General features: G+C 37.5%; 1 protein-coding gene across 2 annotated transcripts in view; it reads left to right on the top strand.

Moving 5' to 3' along the window:
- LRRC4C (leucine rich repeat containing 4C) overlaps positions 1-24,936 on the top strand; it is a 1,431,417-nt gene that overhangs the window by 1,102,462 nt on the left and 304,019 nt on the right. For both annotated transcript variants that reach the window (XM_061381179.1, XM_061381176.1), the window contains exon 5: positions 6,571-6,673. The gene's annotated coding sequence lies outside the window, so the exon portion shown is untranslated. The remainder of the gene's footprint in view (positions 1-6,570; positions 6,674-24,936) is intronic.

Raw genomic sequence — 24,936 nt, 5'->3', positions numbered from 1 at the left:
AGTGTCACCCTATCCAGCATAAGTGGTTGGCTAATACAGGAAAGTAACATGAATAAGAAAAGATATGATAGACTTTCTGGGCTGTTCATATTTCTTTCAATGTTATTAGCCCCTTTCTGCATTCAAAGTAGGTGCTTGATAGAAAGGGTTGCCTCTGGGTGCTGTCAGTATGCCTGCTTACTCACTCTTAGATGTAAGATACTTATATTCTTTTAAGTAGCACTGAACCACCACATATACTAGTTTTCACCAAGATTCTGTGCTACATATAAATGGGGGCAGAAGAAGGATGGTAGACATTTTTGTTGCAGTGTCTCCTCTGGTCACCTGCATATTCCCTTCTACCACTGGACTTAATTGTAACACACAATTTCAAACTTAAAATTATCAAAAAATTTCCAGACAGCAATGGGAGAGCATTAAACCAAGTCTGCAGCTTTTCTTGCCTGGAAAATCCCATGGATGGAGGATCCTGGTGGGCTGCAGTCCAAGGAGTCGCTAAGAGTCCGACACGACTGAGCGACTTCACTTTCACTTCTCCCTTTCATGCGTTGGAGAAGGAAATGGCAACCCACTCCAGTGTTCTTGCCTGGAGAATCCCAGGGACGGGGAAGCCTGGTGGGCTGCCGTCTATAGGGTCGCACAGAGTCGGACACGACTGAAGCGACTTAGCAGCAGTAGCAGCAGCAGCAGCAGCAGCTTTTCTCAGCATGGACTCTCATGAGATTCCTCAGACCCTATACCTATGAAGCTGGTTTTGCTTAGAGCATCCTGTGCTTTTTTTTTGCATTTTATTTTATATTACTATTTTATTATGTATTTACTTTATATTAACAATGTAGTGATATTTTCATTTGGACAGCAAAGGGACTCAGCCCTTTTTTATTTGTTTAACATGCTCTTCCATGATTAAACCATAAACTGCATGGGGCAGCGAGCTTACACATCTTATTCAGATCTCCTCAGTAAATATTTTTGAGTGTATGAGTAAATATATGCACATGGATGGAAAGACCAGGAGTCTGAAATCTTCAGGAACAAAATCAAGGAATGGCTTGAAAGTAACGCTGTTGTTGGCCAGTCACTAAGTCATGTCTGACTTTCTGTGGCCCCACGGACTGCATTACACCAGTCTCCTCTGTCCTCCACCGTGTTCTGGAGTTTGTGCAAATTCATGCCCATTGTGTCCATGATGTTATCTAACCGCATCAGTCTCGCCACCGCCTTCTCCTTTGCCTTTGATCTTGCCCAGCATCAGAGTCTTTTCTAATGATCTGGCTCTTCCCATCAGGTGACCAAAGTGTTGGAGCTTCAGCATCAGTCCTTCCAATAAATATTCAGGGTCGATTTCCTTCAGGATTGACTGGCTTGATCTCCTTGCAGTTCAAGGGATTCTCAAGAGTCTTCTCCAGAACAATTCAAAAGCATCAATTCTTCAGTGCTCAGCCTTCTTTTTGGTCGAACTCTCACATCTGTACATGACTACTGCAAAAACATAGCTTTTACTATAAGGACCTTTGTCAGCAAAGTGGCGTTTCTGCTTTTTAACACATTGTCTAGGTTTGTTAACTTCACACTTCAGGGAAATTAATGACGGAGATTAATATGCATGTATATAATTAGATTTCATAGGTACACTCCATAGTTGTCCCCTCTTCCTTGGGGTTATATTTTGCTTTCTAACTCTGTATGTTCTGCTTGATCAAACCTAAGTCATAAAAATAATCAATGTGATGGCTATCTATTGTAAGAAAAAGTAGCTTCTTCTTCCTCTGTGTGTGTGTATTTTAATGAATATAGCACTCATGTGCATAAAGAAAGAAGATTTCCACTTCATTAATACTAGATTTTTCACATTGTTTAAGTTCCAAAAGGGAATGTTTCTTCTATTTTATAGGTCTTATTTTATTAGCCACACAAAGTGAAATAACAGTTTGTTTAACTGTGTCGAAAACAATATAGACTCACTGCTACTTGCTTTCTTTTGTATAAATGTTAATACATTTGTAATTCCATTCCACTGGTTGGTAAACCAAGCATTACCAAGTTACCGTTGCCCTATAATGTATTTGAGTCATTTTTAATAAATCCAGACTTTAAGATGGTTTATCATTATCTCTATAAGCTACTAGAAACAGATTTCCTTCCTGAACTGCTGGGTCCTGCAGCACTCTAGCTAATGAAAGTGGATTTGAAAACATCATTCAATTAAACAAACCTGCTGAGATTTGTGTTTTTGGTGTTTTTGTTTTTTAGCCAAATATAATGTTGAGCAAAATCTGTAATCTCACACTCTGACCTTCTTCGCAGACCTCACTCATTTAAATGACAATCCTCTGGTCCCCACTGCCTAAACTTTCTTTTTTTTTTGGACATGTTTTTAAAAGAATCCACTGTGCAAGTCTAGAATTTCCATAAACTTTAAATGAAAAAGGATATGTTTAAACACAAATGCACTTTCATTATGTTTTCAGCCATAAAAGAATAGACATACTATATAGAAATGTTAATCCATAACCACCTTATAACATCAAATGAATGAATATGTTTGGCTATAATAATCAGATAGCAGAGACATTAACACAGAATGGTGAGAAGAGTGTATAATTCTTAGATTTCAAATATAATAGAAATTGATAATTTAAAAGAGTGAATCATGACCTTGTGACAACTGGATTTTGGTGAATATTATTGCCACTGGTATAAGCTGATACTGATTCAGAAATATTCATGACATATTACATCAGGAATATGGTGATGAACAAGGCTAACATAATTTCTCTCCTTAGGGAACTTATAACCAGGATCAGTGACTTGAGCAAATCAGTTCTATCCTGAGTTCTTCTGGCTTTAAAACAACATTCACTTAATTGCACAACTATCTTCTGGATATTTATTAAAGATTGAGTGTTGTAAGAAGCAAAAAATAAATTGTACACAGCTCCTAATTTTCAAGGAACTTTTATTCTAGGCATAAATAGCTATAAAAATAGAATATGTAATGCCCCACAGAGAAATTTGGCTAAGATGCCATGAGAAAGAAAAAATGTAAATAATTTTCAAATAGTGAAGTCAAGCCTTCCTTGAAAAAAAAAAAAACTTTTGAATTGAGTCTTGGGAGATGTAACAGAATTTTAAGTGTTGACAATGAGGGAAAAATGGGAATTCTAAGCAGAGAGCATAGAAGAAGACTTGAGGAGCGGAGGATACAGGCAAGTATATAACATGGTCCTGCATGGCTGAGTGGAGTGTGGGTGTGCAATGCTGTGTGCGTCCTCTCCTTTACCTTAATGGCCTGGTCTGGTGAAATTCTCATTTATGAAGATTCTCAGTGCAAATATTGCCTCATTGATAAGTAGTGTGTCCAGCATTTTAATTCTCTCCATTGTATAGATGGGTTCTGGCTAACTAGATGTTGAATTGGATTGAGTTGGAATCATGAGAAAATGTGATTGCAAGAATGGATTTGGGGACTTCCCTGGGAGTCCAGTGGTTAGGACTGAATATTTCCACTGCCAAGCGTGCAGGATCAGTCTCCAGCTGGGGAACTAAAATCCCACAATTCTGGGTGGTGTGACCAAAATAAAACGCACACATGGATTGGAACCAGATATTAAGGACCTGGAATGCTACGTTTAGAAACTTCAAACTACTGAAGACTTTCCCCCTGAATATAAAAATAATAATAGCTAATAGTTTTTGTTATGGGCACCATTTTAAGGGGTGTGCCAATTTGATTTTATATAGTCTTCAGAATAACCTGATGACGTAGGCAATACTGTTATTCTCGTGTTAGAGAAACTGAAGGCTAACATTTTAGGGACTGGCCTAGAATCTGAGTGAGTCTGTGGTGGAGCCACAATTTGAACCCTGGTATCCTGACTCCAGGATTAATATTTAAGTACTATGCAGAACAGTGCTGGAGAAAAAGGAATTTTGCAGAAATATCTGGAGAGAATCAGAAGGAGGAAGCTTGGTCAAGGATCTCAATTCGGAGGGAAGTGCAACAGAAAAGACAAAATGATTATAAAATGATTATGGTGATACAGGGGAAAAGGAAAAATTTTGAAGGGATGTGTATGCTGTCCATTCAGAATTCAAAGGGTTGACAAATTATTCCACGTGAGGGGCAGAGAAGAAAAAGATTGTGAGATCTGAGTCCACAGAACTGGGAGGCAGACAATCATATTCACACACAAAAAGAAAAACCTGGAAAGAAGCGAGTTCAATAGGGGAGGCTGTAATTTTGTGATCGATGGTGCAATTTATTTATTATTTATAAATTACTCAAGTCTGAGTGTGACATCCTTTCATAATTCTATTCCTTAGGGGAAACACACTGTTTATAAAGCAACACAGTTTCTTAAATGCCACGGTTGTCATTTGTATTCTATTTTTGTAGTTTTTTTTTTTTTTTCGAAATCAAAACATGACTGATTTTGGAAAATAAGCAGTCTATTTAGAATGTGTTTTCGTTAGAGGTTTAGAAGGAAAGCAGAATTTTCAAAGAAAATAAACTTTAGTAGGGGACAGACTCAGTTCAATTCAGTTGCTCAGGCATGTCTGACTCTTTGCAACCCCATGGACTGCAGCATGCCAGGCCTCCCTGTCCATCACCAACTCCTGGAGTCTAACCCAAACTCATGTCCATAGAGTCGGTGATGCCATTCAACAATTTCATCCTCTGTCGTCCCCTTCTCTTCCCGCCTTCAATCTTTCCCAGCATCAGGGTCTTTTCAAGTGAGTCAATTCTTCACATTAGGTGGCCAAAGTATTGGAGTTTCATCTTCAGCATCAGTCCATCCAATGAATGTTCAGGACTGATCTCCTTTAGGATGAACTGGTTGGGTCCCTGAGCAGCCCAAGGGACTGTCAAGCATCTTCTCCAACACCACATTTCAAAAGCATCAATTCTTTGGCGCTCAGCTTTTTTCACAGTCCAACTCTCACATCCATACATGACCACTGGAAAAACTATAGCCTTGACTAGACGGACCTTTGTTGGCAAAGTAATGTCTCTGCTTTTTAATATGCTGTCTAGGTTCCTCATAACTTTTCTTCAAAGGAGTAAGCGTCTTTTAATTTCATGCCTACAGTCACCATCTGTAGTGATATTGGAGCCCCCCGAAATAGTCTGTCACTATTTTCACTGTTTCCCCATCTATTTGCCATGAAGTGATGGGACATGAAGTGAGGGGACAGCCTATCAAAGCAAATATAGGGATTTTTGTCATTCGGCGTTCAATGAATAACCAAAAAAAAAAAATGTTTTTATTCTTATATAGTTTTAACCTTGAAGTTCAGTCAGTTCAGTTCAGTCACTCAGTCGTGTCCGACTCTTTGCGACCCCATGAATTGCAGCATGCCAGGCCTCCCTGTCCATCACCAACTCCCGGAGTTCACTCAAACTCACGTCCATCGAGTTGGTGATGCCATCCAGCCATCTCACCCTCTGTCGTCCCCTTTTACTCCTGCCCCCAATCCGTCCCAGCATCAGAGTCTTTTCCAATGAGTCAACTCTTCACATGAGGTGGCCAAAGTACTGGAGTTTCAGCTTTAGCATAATTCCTTCCAAAGAACACCCAGGACTGATCTCCTTTAGAATGACTGGTTGGATCTCCTTGCAGTCCATGGCACTCTCAAGTTACTCAAATTCAATAAATCTGCTCCCTTACCTGTAAAATGGGAAAAATATTGAGAGTAATCTCATAGATCTGTTGTATTTAATGAGATATATATGAAATCTTTGCAGAGTATTACCATAAACTAAGCCCATAAAATATTAGATACCAGTGTTATATTACTGTCAGTCCTTATATTCACTGAATTTCCTCACAGTCTGTGCCTCACTGTAGAGAGATGAGCATACGTAATATTTGTTGAGAGGTAATACATAACTGTTGTTTTCCAACCATAATTATAACAGTCTTAAACTATTCTTTCTTAGAATCTGCAGCAGTTAACATTTGTGTTATGATTTGAAAGGGAAAGAAATAGGAACTGATTATTACACTTTCTATAGTCAGAATTCATACTTCACACTATCCATTCGGCACTCTGGGTTTGATGTAAAAACATTAAGGAAAGAGAGCATACGGTAACATTGACAAAGAAGAATGAAACATATCCTAGAACAGTGGGTCTTCACCATGCTCAGACATGGAGACACATGGAACTATATTGTTATTATCTGAAGCATACAAATGGAATTTTTTAATGACATAATTCTTGATGTTTAATTCAATCAACATCTGGGTACAATTTTGTTACATTAAAACATTACTGCAAAAATTAAAATCACTAGAAATTCACAGCTCTGAGAACACAAGTCCACAAAAACTAAAAGTGCTTGAGCTAAGTAAATGTGTGATTTTTTTTTCTGGAGTTCTTCAGCAACAAGTTTCGACACCCCTTTTATTACCTTTTAATGATCAAGATATTTAGCAACAATAAAATTCAGAAAAAAATGTATAGTAAAATAATAGGAACTGAAATCAGTGTGATCAATTTCTATTTTCTTCCCCTTCAAAACGGGAGTCCTGACATTGTTTTTGTTCATTGTTTTTGTAGCTGAAGAACACAGTCTCGCTTGTCAACTACCAGTGTTCCGTGTGAGCGTAATCCTGAATCACAACTCAGAAGTGAGAACGGAAAGGAGAAGCCCTTCGTAAGGGTAAGTTGGGCTTATGTGGCAGTAATTGCAGCACTTTAAAAAAAGATATAGAGGTGATATTTTCCTGTGGGTATAATAAGACTCAACAGTGAGCTGTAGCTGCCAAGAAAACTAATTGGATAGACTACATTAACAGCAAAATCCTCTCTAGAGCAAAAGAAATGACATTTCTTCCTGTTCTGTAATTGAGAGGAAGCACCTAGTTTCTTACATTCAATTCAAAATATAGGATTTTCATGTGGGTAGAAAGAAACAAGCGCACTTTCAGGATTTTACCACCAGTGCCGTGAACAGCAGGTGCATCAAGAAGCGCCTCATTTTGTGCTTAGTAGCTCAGTTGTGTCCGACTCTTTGCGATGCTACGTACTGTAGCTCGCCAGGCTCCGCTGTCCATGGGGATTCTCCAAGCAAGAATACTGGAGTGGGTTGCCATGCTTTCCTCCAGGGGATCTTCCTGACCCAGGGATTGAACCCAGGTCTCCTGCATTTCAGGCGGATTCTTTACCCTCTGAGCCACCAGGGAAGCCCATGAGCGCCCTGCCCCACCAAACCCCAGCAAATCACCTTTGGCCCAAGCCTCCAGCAGGAAAGGAAAGAATCAGCAGAATACAGCAGAAAATGTGAACTCAATAAAATGTAGACATGCTATTTAGTGGCTGGAGATGTGACTAAACATGACAAGATCTGTCAGGTGTACCTACAGTGTTCAGTACAGTGGCTGCCAGCCATATGTGGTCATGGGTATTGAAATGGATAGTCTGAGGAGAAAGGAGCTGTACATGTGAAATACACAGTGTATTTTAAATTTTAAGTATGAAAAAATGCCAAATATTGCACTTAACGATTTTTATATTGATTACATGTTGATACCATGTTTAGAGTATTTTGATTTAAATAAAATATATTATTTATTTAATTTTATCTATTTCTGTTTATAGTTTTTAACCTGGTTACTAAAAAGAAATTAAATACATTTGTGCTTACGTTATATTCTATTAGACAACATTTTTCTAGACTGGGATCTTTTTTTTTTTTTAATGTAAAGATGTTAACTATTTTAGACTTGTGTCTGTCACAGTTACTCAAATCTACATAGTACACTAGCAGCGATGGGCAATATGTCAACAAATGAATGTGGCTGTGTTCCAATAAAGCTTTATTTATGGATACTAAATTGTAAATGCCATGCATTATCATGTACTATGAAATATTACTTTTTCTTTTTTTCTAACAATTTTAAAATGAAATAGCTATTCCTTGGCCTATAAAAACAGGTTCCTCATGGGCCAGAGATTGCTAACCCTGTATTTTATTCTAGATTTTACTCTGCATTTATTATCTTTGGCCCTTACTAAAATGACTTAATTTATACCCTTATCTAAAATTGTAATGTTTATAGTTTAATTATAAAGTCCCCTCTCATCTGTCAAGCTGTTGGAATTCCAAGTGACATAGCAGGTAAATAACTTTACAATTTGAATCAAAGATAAAATAGACCAAGAATAAAATAAGTTGATTCTAAAATAAGTAGTACATTTCCTGATGCTAGAAGTGTTTAAACAGAGGGAAGTTTCTAGAAAAGGATTTTGTAGAATAAAATTAAATGCTAAATGTAGTGTTTAATCAAATATGTAATAACCCCTTTTCAAACACCAAACACAGTTTGTTTTATTTTGTTGTTATATGTTAACTCAATTTTAGTTGAAATGTTGTGGGAAAATGCAACAAGATTTCAGAGTTCAGGTTCTAACTCCTATCATGGAAATAATTTATTATATTGTGAAGGTTTAGTAGGAATCTCAGATCTGATGGCTTACATTGTTTCCATTTTGGTAGTAGAATTCAGTAAGGTTTTTAACACAGGGGGATGAGATTATGTAGAGTAGATTAATACAAGTCTTTCTTTTATCTATCAAAGTAATATTAGTAAATTATCTGCAATTTACTTGAACACATAACCAACGATTTGAAATAAGTTGATAATTAATATTTTAAGTTGTACTTTGATAAATACCCTCCCAATGTTTTGATCTTTTCTGACAATGCCTAATGCTCTTCAGCTGTTGTAAGTATAGAATATATGATGCAATTACACTGAGTTTATGTTTCTTGAGTTAATAAATTGGTCTCAATTGCTAATGGATTCTTTACACTGATTGAATTTGCATGTTGAATTGGTTTAAATTGCCTGACCATATTTCAAGGTTAAATACAAAAGTATGTGGAGCTATTAATTTTGTGTTGCTGTTGTTGGTTTGAATGATTTAGGTACTTGAAGCTAGAGCAGGAATTAAATTAATTTGTGCCTTCACCTTAGCCCAGCCTTTCTCTTTGTATAATGTATCTGTGACATTTGTCTTCATTCCGAGAGAAGATGAGGAAAACTCATCAGAACGAATGACCAGTTCTCATTAAACTGATGATTTTGAGGGGGATTTCCTTTGATTCCATGTAATGATACATTACCTTCCCAAAGAATGAATTTAGCAATGAGAAATCTAAATCTGAATGTATACCAACCCAAATCAATCAAATCATCCTAACAATTTCAAGGGCAAAAAGAAGAACAATATCATATTCTGCAGCTGCTGACAAAGAAATCAACATGTCTGGTACTTGGGTCTCATGTGTGAGGAACAAATATTTCCAGCAGATGCTCTGCTGTCTCAAATCCACATAAGCTGGACATTTACAACTTTGTTCTAGAGGCTAGAAGAAGTGGAATAGTTTTTACCTTTTAGATTATAAAATGTAATCCTATGCAAATGTCCTTTGAGACTAGCCCATAAGATTCTCTCATAGTCTCTCCAGAGAAGTGAAATTTCAGTTGCAAAACAACCTTAATCCTTAAAGCTTCTATGAAAACTTAGGCGGAAGACAGGACAAATAAGCCTTTGCAAACAAGCTCCAAGGGAATATATGTAGCCCACATCTATCAACCACAGTGTATCTCCTATAACACACAAATTTGTCTTAGGAAGAAGCAGACCATATTGATTTTCTTCATCTCTCTGGGGATAGAACTTCAGAATTGGTCAATTACAGTATTTCATATTTCCGTATTGCTAGCCTGGGCATATAATAGTTGACCTAACTAGCAGGCAGAAGCATATTTTATTCAGTTAATGTTTGTATTCCTGGTTGTGTGTAACTTAAAATTAAAAGTCAGCTTTAGTTTCCAATATATACTTTAGACAAAATATCTTATTATATTATAGTTAGTGATTATGAAAGTAACATATGCATTATCAAGAGACTTTGGAAAATATTGAAATAAAAAAATTAAAACCCCTTATATCTCTACTACTATTTATATTCAAATATGTTTCTTTTCAGTCTTTTTTTCATACTTTTACACTTATTTATTCAATTCATATGTGTAATGCCCAATACATACCAAGAGTTACACTATCATTTGCACACATAAAGGTGAATGAAAGAGATATTGTTTCTGTATTTGCAAAATTTATCATTTCGTCAAAGACAAATACACTAATGCAAAGTAACATGCTTTACGCTTTAACAGCATGAGTCAGAATATGATGGTCACACCTGAGGGGAAAAAATAGCCCAGACTTGGAGGACAACAGAAAAGGTTTATAAAAAATTATTGACTATAGGCCTACAATTGGGTGGCATTTAGTCAGCAAAATACAAAGGATAGAAGTGGAAAAGTATTGACTAAAAGGAAAGAGAGGTAAAATGTTTGATGAGTATTCTAGGAAGTAAATAGCTGAGGATGATAGCTTCAGAGGCTGAAGAGATTGGAAAAAAGTGAGAGCTAGACAGTGACAGAAGCCGTGAATCCATGAAAGTAATGTAAATTCATTAGGCCATTAATATAAGCTAAAATTCTAAAAAGAGACCTTATGTACAGTAACTTAAAGAAGATGGAATGTTATATTCTGTTGTGTATCCATACAGAGGAAGGTGAGTGATTTAGTGTGGACAGCCCGCTCTGTTATACCAAATCACAGAGAAGTTCCTTCCTTCAATTTCCTTCTTTCCTGTGCCCCCTCATTTCCTAGGGTGCCAAGGACATGGTCATACAGTCCTTTAGCTCTCCTGCGCTGCATCCAGTTTTCACCCTGCAGGAAGAAATGAGGAAATAGACAATACACAGTTTCCTTTTAAGAGACTGATGTATAATTGTATATATCCCATCATTGAGAAATTGGGAAATGTCACTCCAGGTCAGAGGACAGAATGCCTGCTAACTTTAATTTGGAAAGAAAGATTCTGTGCTGAAAAGAACAGAAGATTTGCCTCGCCATGGTTTGAATTCTGGATTGTATTTTAAGAATGATGGAAAATTACTGACATTTTGAACGAGGGGAAGTTATTGGCAGGTATGAATTGTAGACCTTGCCTCGAGAGTAGAGGGTGAACTGGAGGTTAACAGCATTGGAGATGGGACTACTAGCTGAGAAGCTGTGTGACCAAAGAAAAGGGTGAACTGGAGGTTAACAGGATTGGAGATGGGACTACTAGCTGAGAAGCTGTGTGACCAAAGAAATTCAGGCAGGGATAATGGAGTCATGGGCTAGGACAGAGGCAGAGGAATTATGAGGGAATAAGCAGTTCATTCATGAGTCAGAATGAGTCACTGATGAGGAAGAATGGAAGTTCTGGATGCCTTGTTTCATGTGGAGGGTAATCATGAAGGAGAGTGAGAAGTCAAAATGTTTGGCTTGGTAACTGGTTAGATGCTGCCATTCACTGATTATACCCATGGGTTTTGCACTATTTTAAAGATGACCACAGAATCTAGTAGCTTAAAATAACAACTCTTTGTTTAGCTTCGATCATGTGGGTCAATGGGGCAAGGCTCAGTAAAGCCATAGTCTGCTCATCTCAGCTGGACTCATGCATCTTGGGCCGCCTGTGTGTCAACTAGGATTCTGAGGGTGATGTGGTTTGACAAGGATATCTCGGCTTCAAGTTTTCCATCAGCCAGCATGTACATCTGCTTATTTACGTAGTTCCAGAAGATTCCAAGAGCAAAAAGACTGGAAGTGTCCCTATGCATGAGCACTTTTAAAGTCTTTGCTTATATCTTATATGCTTTGGTTTCATTGAACAATGTAAGGCACATAGTTACACCCAGTTTCTATAGGAAGGAACCATGAAAACCGTGAGGGCTATTATTGCAAGACTCTGTTAAGATGATATAGAAAGTGATAAACATGGTGTAGTGGAAAAAATTTCACTAGATTTGAATTTTGGAGATAAGGTAGGTGGAATTTCCTTCTGGGAAACAGGTCTGTATAATTTTGAGCACCGCTTCACCTCTTTGAACTTCATTTTCTGCATCTCTCTAGAGACTGAGTTGGACTGGCTCCAATGTCCTTTTTCCTCTCTGAAAATTTATGACACTAACTGATTAGCATTTTGTTTCTGATGGTATAAACAAAAGGCCATTTTGAAATTTGAACTGTCAGATATGAATTCTTTCAAAGAGAGGATGAAAAAAAAATGGAGAAATGGAGTAAATAAAATCTTTATTCTACTGGGTTTTCTGCTCCATTGACCTGCGATTTCACAATTTGGTACTGTTTGTCCAATGGTCATTTGCCACACTGGTCTTATGTTAATGTTTATTTGTTTATAGAAATGTGTGCCAGCATTAGTCAGCAAGTAAATTATCTTATTCTATATAATGTTTAATGTAAAATATAGATAAATGGTTATTTTTAAATGTGTTCTTTACTGTTCACCAAAATTTTTAACCTGGATTATTTCCTGTTATATTTGTGACCTATTTAGTAACATTAGCTGTAAATCTGTGACTAGTCAACCAGTTGCTGAAAGTCAGCCTCTGTTCAATTGTGCCAAACAGAAATATGAAGACAATTTTGGGTGAAGTAGAAAAGAATAGCTTTATTGCTTTGCCAGGCAAAGGGATCCATAGGTGGCCAATGCCCTAAACTGCCACCCTGGAACGGGTAGTGAAGAGGCTTACAGTGTTCAATGAGGAGGGCGTGGTCAGCATGTGCACATTCTTTTGATTGGTTGTTGGTGAGCTAATGGGGGAAGGGCTTCCCTGGTGGCTCAGAGTAAAGAATCTGCCTGCAATGCAGGAGACCCAGGTTTGATCCCTGGCTTGAACCCTGGCTTGGGAAGATCCCCTGGAGGAAGGCATGGCAACCCATTCCAGTATTCTTGACTGGAGAATTCCATGCGCAGAGGAGTCTGACAGGCTCCAGTTCATAGAGTCACAAAGAGTCGGACATGTCTGAAGTGACTAAGCGGCGGTAGTAGCGGAGGTAATCGGGAGTCAGCACCATCAATATTCTGATTCCAACCATTCTGGGATCTGCGTCCTTGTGGGCAGCATAAAGTTGACCTCTCTCACTTGATGCGCATTTCTGTATCTGCGAAACAGCTGAAAGGACATGGCCCAGAAAATCATCTATAGTCCTAGAGGAACAACTAAGTGTTCTTGGCTTTAATGGATAAAGTATTATCATTTTATATTGTTGGTTTTTTCCTTTCTTTCTGCATTTTCTCAGTTCTCTGATGAAATTTATTTGTTGATTCAAGTTTTTCTACAGACAAAAGGCAGACAGAGGACACAGGTAGGAATCTATTCTGAGAAATCCTCATAGGGTCCTGCTTGGCGGCAAACTTGGTTTGTCTAAAACTGACATTTAATTCCTCCCTAATTATGATATCAGCTGTTGTGGAAACACATGGCACCAAAACCACTCAGTTTATACTGATTATCATCACATGTCAAGGAGCTACATAAAGCCATATGATGTAACTTTAGAATTACAATAAATATTGTAAATAATTTTATTTAAATCAATAAAATTTTATAGGAGAAAATAACACTCAGAAAATCAAGCATATTGAGTCAATTCATATGGTAAGAATATCATGCAAACTGTAACTCACACCTAAGTTCAACTTCATCACAAAAACCAGCCTGAATAGAGTCAGGATGTTTCCTGAGTAATAGATTCATTATCTATAATAATCAAGAAGCTGAAAAAATGTTTTCTGATAAGGCCATTATAAGCAGACTGGAGGGGATGTGATGTGATGAGACTGGCCTTATTATTACAGCTCTACCTTCTGAATTTAGCCATTCAGATGAGTTACTTACTGCCTTTAACATGTCTGATACTGAATTCAGTCTATAAAAGATGTTTCAAAATGTGTTAGTTCCTTCCTTTCCCACTTGTATGTACATCAGCCTTGTGACTCATTTAGTTTGGTCTTGGGTTGATTGTTGTTTAAGGAAAGAGAGATATAAATGGACAATTTTTTTTTAACTGTTTTGATACAGTGAAGAAGGCTTTATGTATCTAATTTGACAATTGTCTAAGTGAATCCTTATAATATTTCTAGATGTTGTATCTTCTAGAAAATGACCAGCTAGAGTACCGAGGTGGGAGAAGGCAATGGCACCCCACTCCAGTACTCTTGCCTGGAAAATCCCATGGGCGGAGGAGCCTGGTAGGCTGCAGTCCATGGGGTCGCTAAGAGTCTCAGCAGCAGCAGCAGCAGCAGAGTACTGAGGCAGGTCCAGAGATGTGGATTCTGGTTCCATTTTGTCATTAGTACACTCTGTAGTCATAAGTCTCAGTTTTCTCCTATAAAATAGGAATGAAATACATCTGCCTGACCAATTTCACAGAGTAGTTAGAAGGGTCAAACAAATCATTTTTGAAGGCAAAATCATGGCAAATATCCTACAAAATATGAATGTGTTATTAAAACACCTAGAGTAAGTTTTTTCAAACAATCAGGGCATTATGTGAAAACAACCTTTATTATTGGGTTGTCCAAAATGTTGTTTCCATACCATCTTACAGAAAACCTGAACAAACTTTTTGGGCCACCCAACATGCTGGCAAATGGAGACAGAAAAGGGCATAGTGTAAACGCATAATGAAATTCAGTTTGCCTTGGGGATCCTGACATTTACCAGATGTGGATGGAGACCACTGAGCTCTATGTCTACACGCTGTTCTCTGCTCAAATGGTTCTCTGAAACTCCAGTATCCACTGTTCAGTTACCTGACTTCCATTCACTCTCAACCACACTACCCATTTTTCCATGCTTTCTTCAGTCCATCTTCTCTTTGTCTGAAAAACACAGATGTATACATACTTATTTCAGAAGAAAAGTAATATTTCTTATGTATTATATACAAAGAAGCAGATAGCAAATCCAACAACAATAACAACAACAACAAAAAAAACCCCACATATACACAAGGGCTTTGGCTGTAGTGCCTTATGAATTATCAGATTATGAATTTACACACACAATGTTCACATAGTGAAGAACATTTTACGTCTTCTCATTATGTTTCTCCTTGCTGCCAGAAAACATGCGTGTGCATGGGTCTACAGTGGTAAAGAACGCCCACGTGACTGTTCCCCAGTCAGAAGCGATGGGCTGTTTGTCTTGCTTTTTATATTTGTGATAGTTTCATACTGATTTCATTACTGGCAAACCAAAATGAATCGACAGAGAAAGCAATCAACACACAATGAACCCTCTGGAACCTCTAATGTGAGATGTTGGCGGCTTCTGTTAATACAGGCAATTTCCAAAGGTACTCATAGAGTAAGTGATAGCCAAAATAAGCCACGTGGTTTCGTGGGCCACATCCCACATACCTATCAGTGAATGCAGACCAGACATAGGATGGCAGACTGCTTCGTAAATATAACATTTCAGGTCAATGCCCCATTTGTACCGTGTTCTTCAAGCAAATACAGATGTTTGTGGTCAGATAAGAGCTTATTCTGTGTGAGAGAGACAGAGAGAATGAGAAATGGCTGTGTACTGATGCCAAAGTATAAAAAATGTATTAGGAAATGTAATTTAAAAAAATAATTAAATCTAATCCTTCCCACTATGTAGATTGCTTCCTGTGCTAGAGCATAAGTTTGAAATAGAAAACTCAGACTTCTAGGAGCTTATTGCTTGGATACCATGGCTAACAATTAGTGTTTCATTTACTAAATATCTACTGAGCACTTGCTATGTGCAGGTTCTTTATGCTATGCAATGGAGATATAAAATTTAAAGAATTAATCTTCCATTTGCAACAACATGGATGAACCTTCAGCACATTATGCTAAGTGAGATAAGCCAGAGAAAGACAAGTACTATATGATATCACTTATATGTGGAATCTAAAAAAGTTAAACCCGTAAAAATCAGAGAGTAAAATGTTTCTTACTGGGGGGTGTAAAAGAGGGATAATATTGATGCTGTTCATAATGAGTAGTAAATAAGCTACAGATATCTAATATATGGCACAATGAATATAGATGAGACTGTACAATACATGTATGCAGTATGATACATATCACTACACTGCCAGTCACAGTACATCACAATATGTAAAAGTATTCAAGTAACATGTAGAATATCTTAAACTTGCACAATGTTACATACCAAATTTATTCAATGAAAAAGACAAGGAAGCTTATCCTCCTGGAATTTATAGTTGGGTAAGGGAGAAAGAAACTTAGGAAGCTTGAATCAATCTAGCGTGTGACAGGGAAGTATAGGATGCTATTGGAGGTTCTAATCCAGATTTTGAAATCAGTAAAGATTTTAGAAGGAGGTAATTAATATTCAAACCAAGATCTAGGAGTTAGCCAGGGAAACTGGGAAAGCAATGATAGGCAAGTCTTTTTAATTAGTGGTAAAATGCGATGGTCAGAGCATGGGTCATTTTAACAAGCATTTAGAATATCTGGAGATTTATCCATGTTGGGGAGGAAGAAGAAGAGCAAGAGATCAAACTGGAGAGGGAGGCAGAGAACACATACCAAATGGTAGTGAAATTGACCTATTGAAGGATTTTGATCTGTGAAAAGCATGGTTACCTAAACTTAGTGAATCTATTAATAATAATTGCTCTATGTAGCTTTGTGGGTGTGTGCTTGGACATACACATACACTATAAATACAATGGTAAGTAATTATGGGAGCATAAAGGTGGAGTAAAGCAAGTAAAGGATTCGGTGAGATAAGTGTTTAAAGATAATGGAACTCTCTTGAGTCTTGGAAGTCTTGTCACTGGGTAATTTTGCAACTTGCCCTGTAGCACCAACCCAGTGTTGGTGAAACCTGCTCATGCCTGGGTGGTTGGTGTGGGTTTACAGCATGCCAAGCACTCTGGTATGTCTGAAGAAATCACAAAGCCATCAAAAATCACTTTTACTCTTGAGGTGCTTCTTTTCAACTTATCAAGGATGATATTAACATACCAGTATTTCCTTGTTCTCTATCAAATGCAGATAAATTAGATACAATTGTTGTTCAGTCATTCAGTCACGTCCAACTCTTTGAAACCCCATGGACTGTAGCATACCAGGCTTTCCTGTCCTTCACCAACTCCCAGAGCTTGATCAAACTCATGTCCATTGAGTCGGTGATGCCATCCAGCCATCTCATCCTCTGTCATCCCCTTCTCCTCCTGCCTTCAATCTTTCCCAGCATAGGGTCTTTTCCAATGAGTCAGATCTTCTCATCAGGTAGCCAAAGTATTGGAGCTTCAGTTTTAGCATCTGTCCTTCCAATGGATACAGATTATCTTCAACTTTAGAAATTATACCTTGGAATGAATTTCAGGCAGTATTCTTGGGATTCTAACCATTAGTCTTAATTTGGTACTTGCTAGCCGTATTTTTTGAAAGTCTAAAATATCTTCCTTTTTAAAAAGTGCTGTGCTGGTGTGCTGTGCATCTGAAATGAGGAAATGCCCCTCTGGGTGTTTCATTGTAGTGTTATACACGAAACTGCTCAAACTCCTGCATTTGTGTGACATGAAGGCGTGTGATGGTCTCATTTCGCTTTCATTACTAGTGAAAAATTGACTGACAGAGAAAGCCATTAGCACATGACGTCACTATTGTAATTTCTAATGCAGTCTGTTGGTTGTTTCTGTTAATCCTCCTCCATCCTGGCTCTTATTCTCTAATTACACTTGGATCTTAGTGTATGGTTCTAATTCAAATCTTGTCCTATAGGATGTCCACTAGGATATTATTTCCATAAGGAAAATAGTGTTTTCCACCATTATACTAGTTGGAGGGTTAACTATTACAGTCGATGTTCAGAAGCCGCTTTGATGTGTGCAGGAAACTGGTTTAGAAATTGATATTTTATCCATCAATGAAATATTCACAGCCACTGACAATGATGATGACGACTTTGCTGCTGATTTGTCGAGATGACTAATTAGTGGATCTTGTAATATTAACTTTGATTTTGATAGTGTGGTGCCTAGAACCAGGTCAAGTGTTTCTCATCTCCCTTCATCTGAGTCTCAACTTGTATATTCATGCTTGATTTAGCCATCTGTAGTTGGTTCTTGGCTGAACTGTGATGCTTTTCTCTCCATGACATGTAATATCACAAGGATTCCCAGGTGGCACAGTTGGTTTAGAATTATTCCAATGTAGGAGATGCATAGATGCAGGTTCAATCCCTGGGTCAGAAATGTTCCCCTGGAGGAGGAAATGACAACCCACTCCTGTATTCTTGCCTGGAAAATTCCATGGAGGAGCCTGGCACACTTTAGTCTAGAGGGTTGAAAAGAGTTGGACACAATGGAGAATGCGAGATAAAGAGATAAAATTATATTACATGTCAAAGGATGTTAGGAATCAGAAATAAGAAAACAGAAATGACCAAAGTTGTAGGTGAAAGTTTACATCATTATATACAATATTTTTAGTTTTATTCATTTAGTCAACATAGGTCTAGTGAACATTTATTTAAATTTTACATTAAAAAAAATAACAAAATTTTATTGAACTCTGAATATATACCACACCAAGCCCTGGAGTATATTGGTGACCCAGGTAAGCATAGTGTCTGAACTCAAGAACCTTATATTGTAATTGGTGAAATAAATACTCAACAAACAAATGTTTTTTAGTTTCTGGGGTGTACTATAAATGTAATAAAAATAGTAGTTCACAGATTGGCTTACATTCTTCTGAATAATTCATCATGCATAGTATTCATTTTTTCTTTTATTTAAAATTATACCATGTTCTTTATATTACTAAGTCATCTTTCTATCTCCACTAGCCAAGATATCATAAATTTCCTTCTAAACAAAAAAATCAACATTGGTATAGTTACTCCACAATCTATAATGGCATAAAAGTACCATAGTTATTTTATTAATTTTTTTTTTCCTCCAATTTTATTTTATTTTTAAACTTTACATAATTGTATTAGTTTTGCCAAATATCAAAATGAATCCGCCACAGGTATACATGTGTTCCCCATAGTTATTTTAAAACATACCATCATTTTGGAAACTCAGGCTGTTTCTGTCTTTTCCGTGTTATGAAGCATTTCTGATAGCCATTCTCACAATGAAAGCATACATATATCTTTATTATTATTGCATCATTATATTTTCCAAAGGGAACATGACAGTATTATAAGTTATCTATTGGTAAACTACAAAATTGTCTTCTAGAAAAATTAAGTCTTTTTTTCACTAGAACTATGTAGAAATGTTTATTTTCCTACAACCTTGCCCATGCTGCTGCTGCTAAGTCACTTCAGTCATGTCCAACTCTGTGTGACCCCATAGACGGCAGCCCACCAGGCTCCCCCGTCCCTGGGATTCTCCAGGCAAGAACACTGGAGTGGGTTGCCATTTCCTTCTCCAATGCATGAAAGTGAAAAGTGAAAGTGAAGTCGCTCAGTCGTGTCCAACTCCTAGCGACCCCTTGGACTGCAGCCTACCAGGCTCCTCCGCCCATGGGACTTCCCAGGCAAGAGTACTGGAGTGGGGTGCCATTGCCTTCTCCAAACCTTGCCCATACATGTATTTACATTTTGTTTTTAGTTTTAATTGTTAAAAATTCTTTCTGGGTTGTCTGACGTTTGAGGTTGCTATGCCTTTCGCCATCCTGGTTACATCCTTCTCATTCTCAGCCTGCTGCTATCAGATGTCATTCTGGACACTGGTCCAAGGAGACAAAACTGTGCTTCCTTCAAAACAGGTTCAAGACTTAGTTTGAGCTCCCCATCCTCAGAAATGAAGTTTCCTTTTCTGAAACCTGCCTTTTAGCCGCCCACTAATTCCTGATTTTCCAACTTGTCAACAGTTATTCTTGGGCAAAAAAAGGGACACAGGAGATTTTAGTTTCAATTTTGTTTAGTAACCACGAAGAGATAATTATGTACGTACGGAGGGTTCCATTACTCAGAGCTGTAAATTTCATGTGTCTAAATTCTTAAAAAGTTTTTTTTTTTTCCTTGTTACAGCAGAACTCCTTCACTTTCTTCACTTTTAGTTAACTTCAAAATTGATGTCTAGGATGACTGCCAGTAATATTATATCACCCCATATGTTTTTGCTTAATTACACTATTTCCTGAATTCATTTTTTGAAGTTAAGATTTTTCTCCACCTCATCATCAAAACATTATGAACACTCTCTGTCACACTGAGATTAGAAGATAAAAACCTCTTTTAAAATTATATCTATTTGAAATATTTCCAGAGTTTGGGGAGGGGATGATAAATCATCCTGATCATTTAAATCTGTGTTATAAATCACGGGATATCTGAATCTTATGGTACATGGGATTCATTTAAATGGCAAACCCATTAAATCCTAGCAAGTTTTAGATGGCTTTCAAATTTGAAGTATATTTTCAATTTATAGTATATTAAAGCTCAGGTTACTTTTCGCCTAATATATTTGGGTTGATTCTATTCATGGTTCATGTATCAGTATAATTAAAAAAAAAAAACTTGGATCTTATTAATACTTGGATAATACAGAACACTGAGATATGTTGTAATTCAAATAGGATGACCTCGAGGGAAACTTATATTTCTTTTTTATTTTTACCTCTTCAACAAATCATAAGTGATCTTGAGGTAACTAGAATGTGTTTGTGAGGAGATCCTTAAGATTATCTGTCAAAAGGCAAATGTAAGGTTTACTAACAAAATCGTATTAACAGGCTTTTAAAAAATTTATCTTACTTCTTTTTATCACTTGAAAGAATAGAATAAGCATCTAATACATGTCACCAAACTGTAATTTCAAAATCATGTCCATTTTTACTAGTGTGTTTCTCCATTAAATATTCCATACTTTCTCTAATATTTGGCATAAATCTATACTTTAATTTAAAAGTTCCTCTAATTCCTCTCCTTCATCACCCTTTATACATCTCAATTCTTTTAACTTGAGTAATTAAAAGAGCCTCTGAAAGAAGAATAAGGGTAATTGCAGAAATGCAAACAAATCTTTATTTTAAATTTTAAAAATAGAAGGGTGATTTTGCACCTGAGGAACAGCGATGTTATATGTCCTTAGTAGTAAAGTATATAATAATGAGAACATGGAAGGAAATTATAAACATGAATATGATCAATTAAAGTATTTGGTGATTTTGAAAACTAAGGCCCATGCAGTATATAAGTGAACAAGAAAAAAGTCAGAGTAGCACCATTTTCACTGGAACAATTTTAATGCTATTAGATGAGCAACACCTATATGGACTTTGATGTGCTTCAAGATAATGCTGTATATAATGAGTGAACAAAGCTGCTTGTACAAAGCACGAGGTAGGACCCGTATTTCTGGGTCCTATCAAAGATCAAGTGGACAAACTACATGGGTTTAAGTCCCAGAAATCTGTACTTTAATAAGCACATCAAAGACTTCTTAAGCCACTGGAAACTACAAGTAAATATGTGCAGTTCAGTTCAGTTACTCAGTCGTGTCCGACTCTTTGCAACCCCATGAATTGCAGCACGCCAGGCCTCCCTGTTAATCACCAACTCCCGGAGTTCACTCAAACTCATGTCCATCAAGTCGGTGATGCCATCCAGCCGTCTCATTCTCTGTCATCCCCTTCTCCTCCTGCCCCCAATCCCTCCCAGCATCAGAGTCTTTTCCAATGAGTCAACTCATCACATGAGGTGGGCCAAAGTATTGGAGTTTCAGCTTTAGCATCATTCCTTCCAAAGAAATCCCAGGGCTGATCTCCTTTAAAATGGACTGGTTGGATCTCCTTGCAGTCCAAGGGACTCTCAAGAGTCTTCTCCAACACCACAGTTCAGAAGCATCAATTCTTCAGCGGTCAGCTTTCTTCAGAGTCCAACTCTCACATCCATACATGACTACTGTTAGAATCTAATTTTTAGAAAATGTAGAAAATTTAAACAATATCTTCAAGGTTGACATGCATGTGACCTATCAAAACATCAATATAGGTTTTTGATTGCCAGTCCCTTGTTCTTCCCACAGTGCTAAACTGGATATATATTCAGATATTCTTGGTTTTGGTATTGATCTCCAGTACTTCTCCTTTATGCCATCTAGTTAGAAAAGGTATGATATGGGAAAGAAAGTGTCTTGTATAGGACCTTGTACCCAGAAGACATTATGAAGAAACTGATTGGCTGAACCATGCTCTGTAGGCCAGGATTTCACAAAATGGGGACCCACGGGTTTCTGTCACAGCTCACATTGGTAACTTCAAACAAGCAGTGCAAAGGTCAATCTCCAGATCTCTTCGCAGAAGAGGACTGTCTTGGAGTAGAATGTGTATGAATTAAATACAAGAAGGATTCTCAGACTATACATATTTTAGGCCTCAGAACATATCCCTGATGGAAAGTATGAAGTTGCTTTCCTAAAAGTAATTGTGAATTTTATCATTTATATCATATCAATATGAACCTATAATAAGTGCATGAGACAAAAATAATAAAACAACTCTGATGGCAGAAAGTGAAGAGAACAGAAGAGCCTCTTGATGAGACTGAAAGAGGAGAGTGAAAAAGCTGGCTTAAAACTCAACATTCAAAAAACTAAGATCATGGCATCTGGTCCCATCACTTCGTGGCAAATAGATGAGGAAAAAGTTGAAACAGTGACTGATTTTATTTTCTTGAGCTCCAAAATTACTGTGAACAGTGACTGCTGCCACGAAAGTAAAAGACACTTACTCCTTTGGAATAAAGCTATGACAAACCTAGACAGCGTATTAAAAAGCAGAGTCATCACTTTGCTGACAGAAATCCTAATAGTCAAAGATATGATTTTTCCAGTAGTCATGTACAGATGTGGGAGTTGGATCATAAGCAAGGCTGAACACTGAAGAATTGGTGCTTTTGAATTGCAGTGCTGGAGAACACCCTTGAGAGTTCCTGGGACAGCAAGGAGATAAGGGAAGTCTATCCTAAAGGAAATCAACCCTGGGTATTTATTGGAATGATTGATGCTGAAGCTAAAGTTCCAATACTTTGGTACCCGATGTGAAGAGCTGATTCATTGGAGAACACCCTCATGCTGGGAAAGATTGAAAGCAAAAAGAGAAGGGGAAAGCAGAGGATAAAATGGTTGGATAGCATCACCGAGTTGATGGATATGAATCTGAGCAAATTCCAGGAGATGGGGGAGGACAGGGGAGCCTCATGTGCTGCAGTCCATAGGGTTGCAAAGAGTCAGACACGACTTAGCAACTGAACAACAACAAATGTCTCTGTAGACCAAGAGTTAGGTAATTGGTAAAGGCTCTAAGTTACCATTGAGACCATCAAGATTGATAGGAGATACAATTTAAAAAACATAGATAGAGTACAAAATTACCTTTCCCCAAATCATAGGTTCATGTAGTTGCATACTCCTCTGTCTTTTGGTTAATACTAAAACCCATTTGAAGGCATGAAGGATTGCCAAGTGTATTAAACTACTGCTTTCCTCTGCCTCTCCCACTCTGCCCTCTTCTTTCTTCTCTGTCTCTCTTCTATTCTCTACTTACAGCATGTGCATTGCTTGGTCACATGGCCATGAGCCATGAGTTTCTTTTGGATTATTTTTTGTGATATATGAGGCTAGATTCATGGTGGACCATGGGACTCACCTTGTGCGTTGGTCCAATTAATTATTTTTATCTGAGAGTTTCAGAGAAGGAATGAGCAGAAATCTGAGGTCAGCTGTTAACAGACTATTTAGGAAAGCATCCATGATGAAGAAAATGAACACATAACTCTCAGAAGGAGGATTTACCTCCTACTTCACCAGTTCTTCTGCTCCTAGCCCTCTCTAGGTTTCTCGTTGTCCTTGCCCTTTCAAGATAATGAGTAACTGAAGATCAATGGCTTGGCCTGTTCCCTTAGGAGGAAAAGATTATTCTGCTTGGAAGATCCACTTTCTGTATGTAAACAAGAGCTGTGTTCTTCCTCTCGCCAAATGGGCACAGGGTGACTCGGTTTTCAGACATTTTTATCTTCCATAGTTGTCCTGTCTTCAAAATTTCCAGAAGCTTGGCGCAATGGGGCCCTGAACCACCTTGTTGCTGTCACTCCATTTTTTCCCAGACACATTCCCAACCCTTCCCAGACAAGAGGACCGAACTTTTCTCACTTCCATTTTTACCTCCTCTGTCCCTCCAGGTTGCCCGACCTTACCTCTTTGTATTCTTCCTTATCATGCCTGTTGCAATTTAACATATAAGTCTATTTTTGGGTCTCTGCTGCAGTGTTTCCTTTTTTCTCGAAGTCACATGTGAATCCAGGTCCCGCTCTGTGTCTGTACAGAAATGACATTTTGTGTTAGTTTCCCTGTGATTTGCCTGGAGAATCCTTAATTCAATCCCATAAAGTCCCTCATTCTGAAAGACTTGGTTTGGGAGACAGAAGGCATAGCTCTGAGCTCATGTAATATCAATTCTTTGTGACAGGTACGGTGTAGAAGTCATTAAAAGGCCATTCCATCCTGTCATATTAATCAGCATTGCAATTCTTTTTTTCACTTGGGTTGTGATGTTACTTTCTGCATCTTGTTTGTTATTGCTGGAGGTTTAAAGTTAATATTCACCTGTTTTGAATTTACCCTGCTATCCTTTACCTGCTTCCTCTGTTGTCTACTTTTCTCCAAAGAAATATTGTATAGGCTTTCCCCTTTACCGACTTGGATTCTGTTAAATTTTTCATTCAAAGGAGGACGAGCACTGAAGGATTTGTGATGGAATCAAAGCAAAGTGCATTCTTAAGCTATCCATGTTCTTTTCAGTTTCCCCATACATCTTCAATGTCTCTTAAGAAACTATTTTTCTAATTTCTATATTTTAAAGCAAAATGTTTTGAATTAACTACCTAAATATATCTAAAATGACTTGAAATTATTTAGTTCAAGATAAGCACTACATATAGGATAGTATGTTCAGTTCAGTTCAGTTCATTCCAGTTCAGTTCAGCCACTCAGTCATATCTGACTCTTTGTGACCCC

This window comes from Bos javanicus, chromosome 15 (assembly GCF_032452875.1).
Source record: "Bos javanicus breed banteng chromosome 15, ARS-OSU_banteng_1.0, whole genome shotgun sequence".
NCBI classification, from domain to species: Eukaryota; Metazoa; Chordata; class Mammalia; order Artiodactyla; family Bovidae; genus Bos; species Bos javanicus.
The sequence above is the reverse complement of the archived record's forward strand: the minus strand, read 5'-3'. Positions and strand labels throughout refer to the sequence as shown.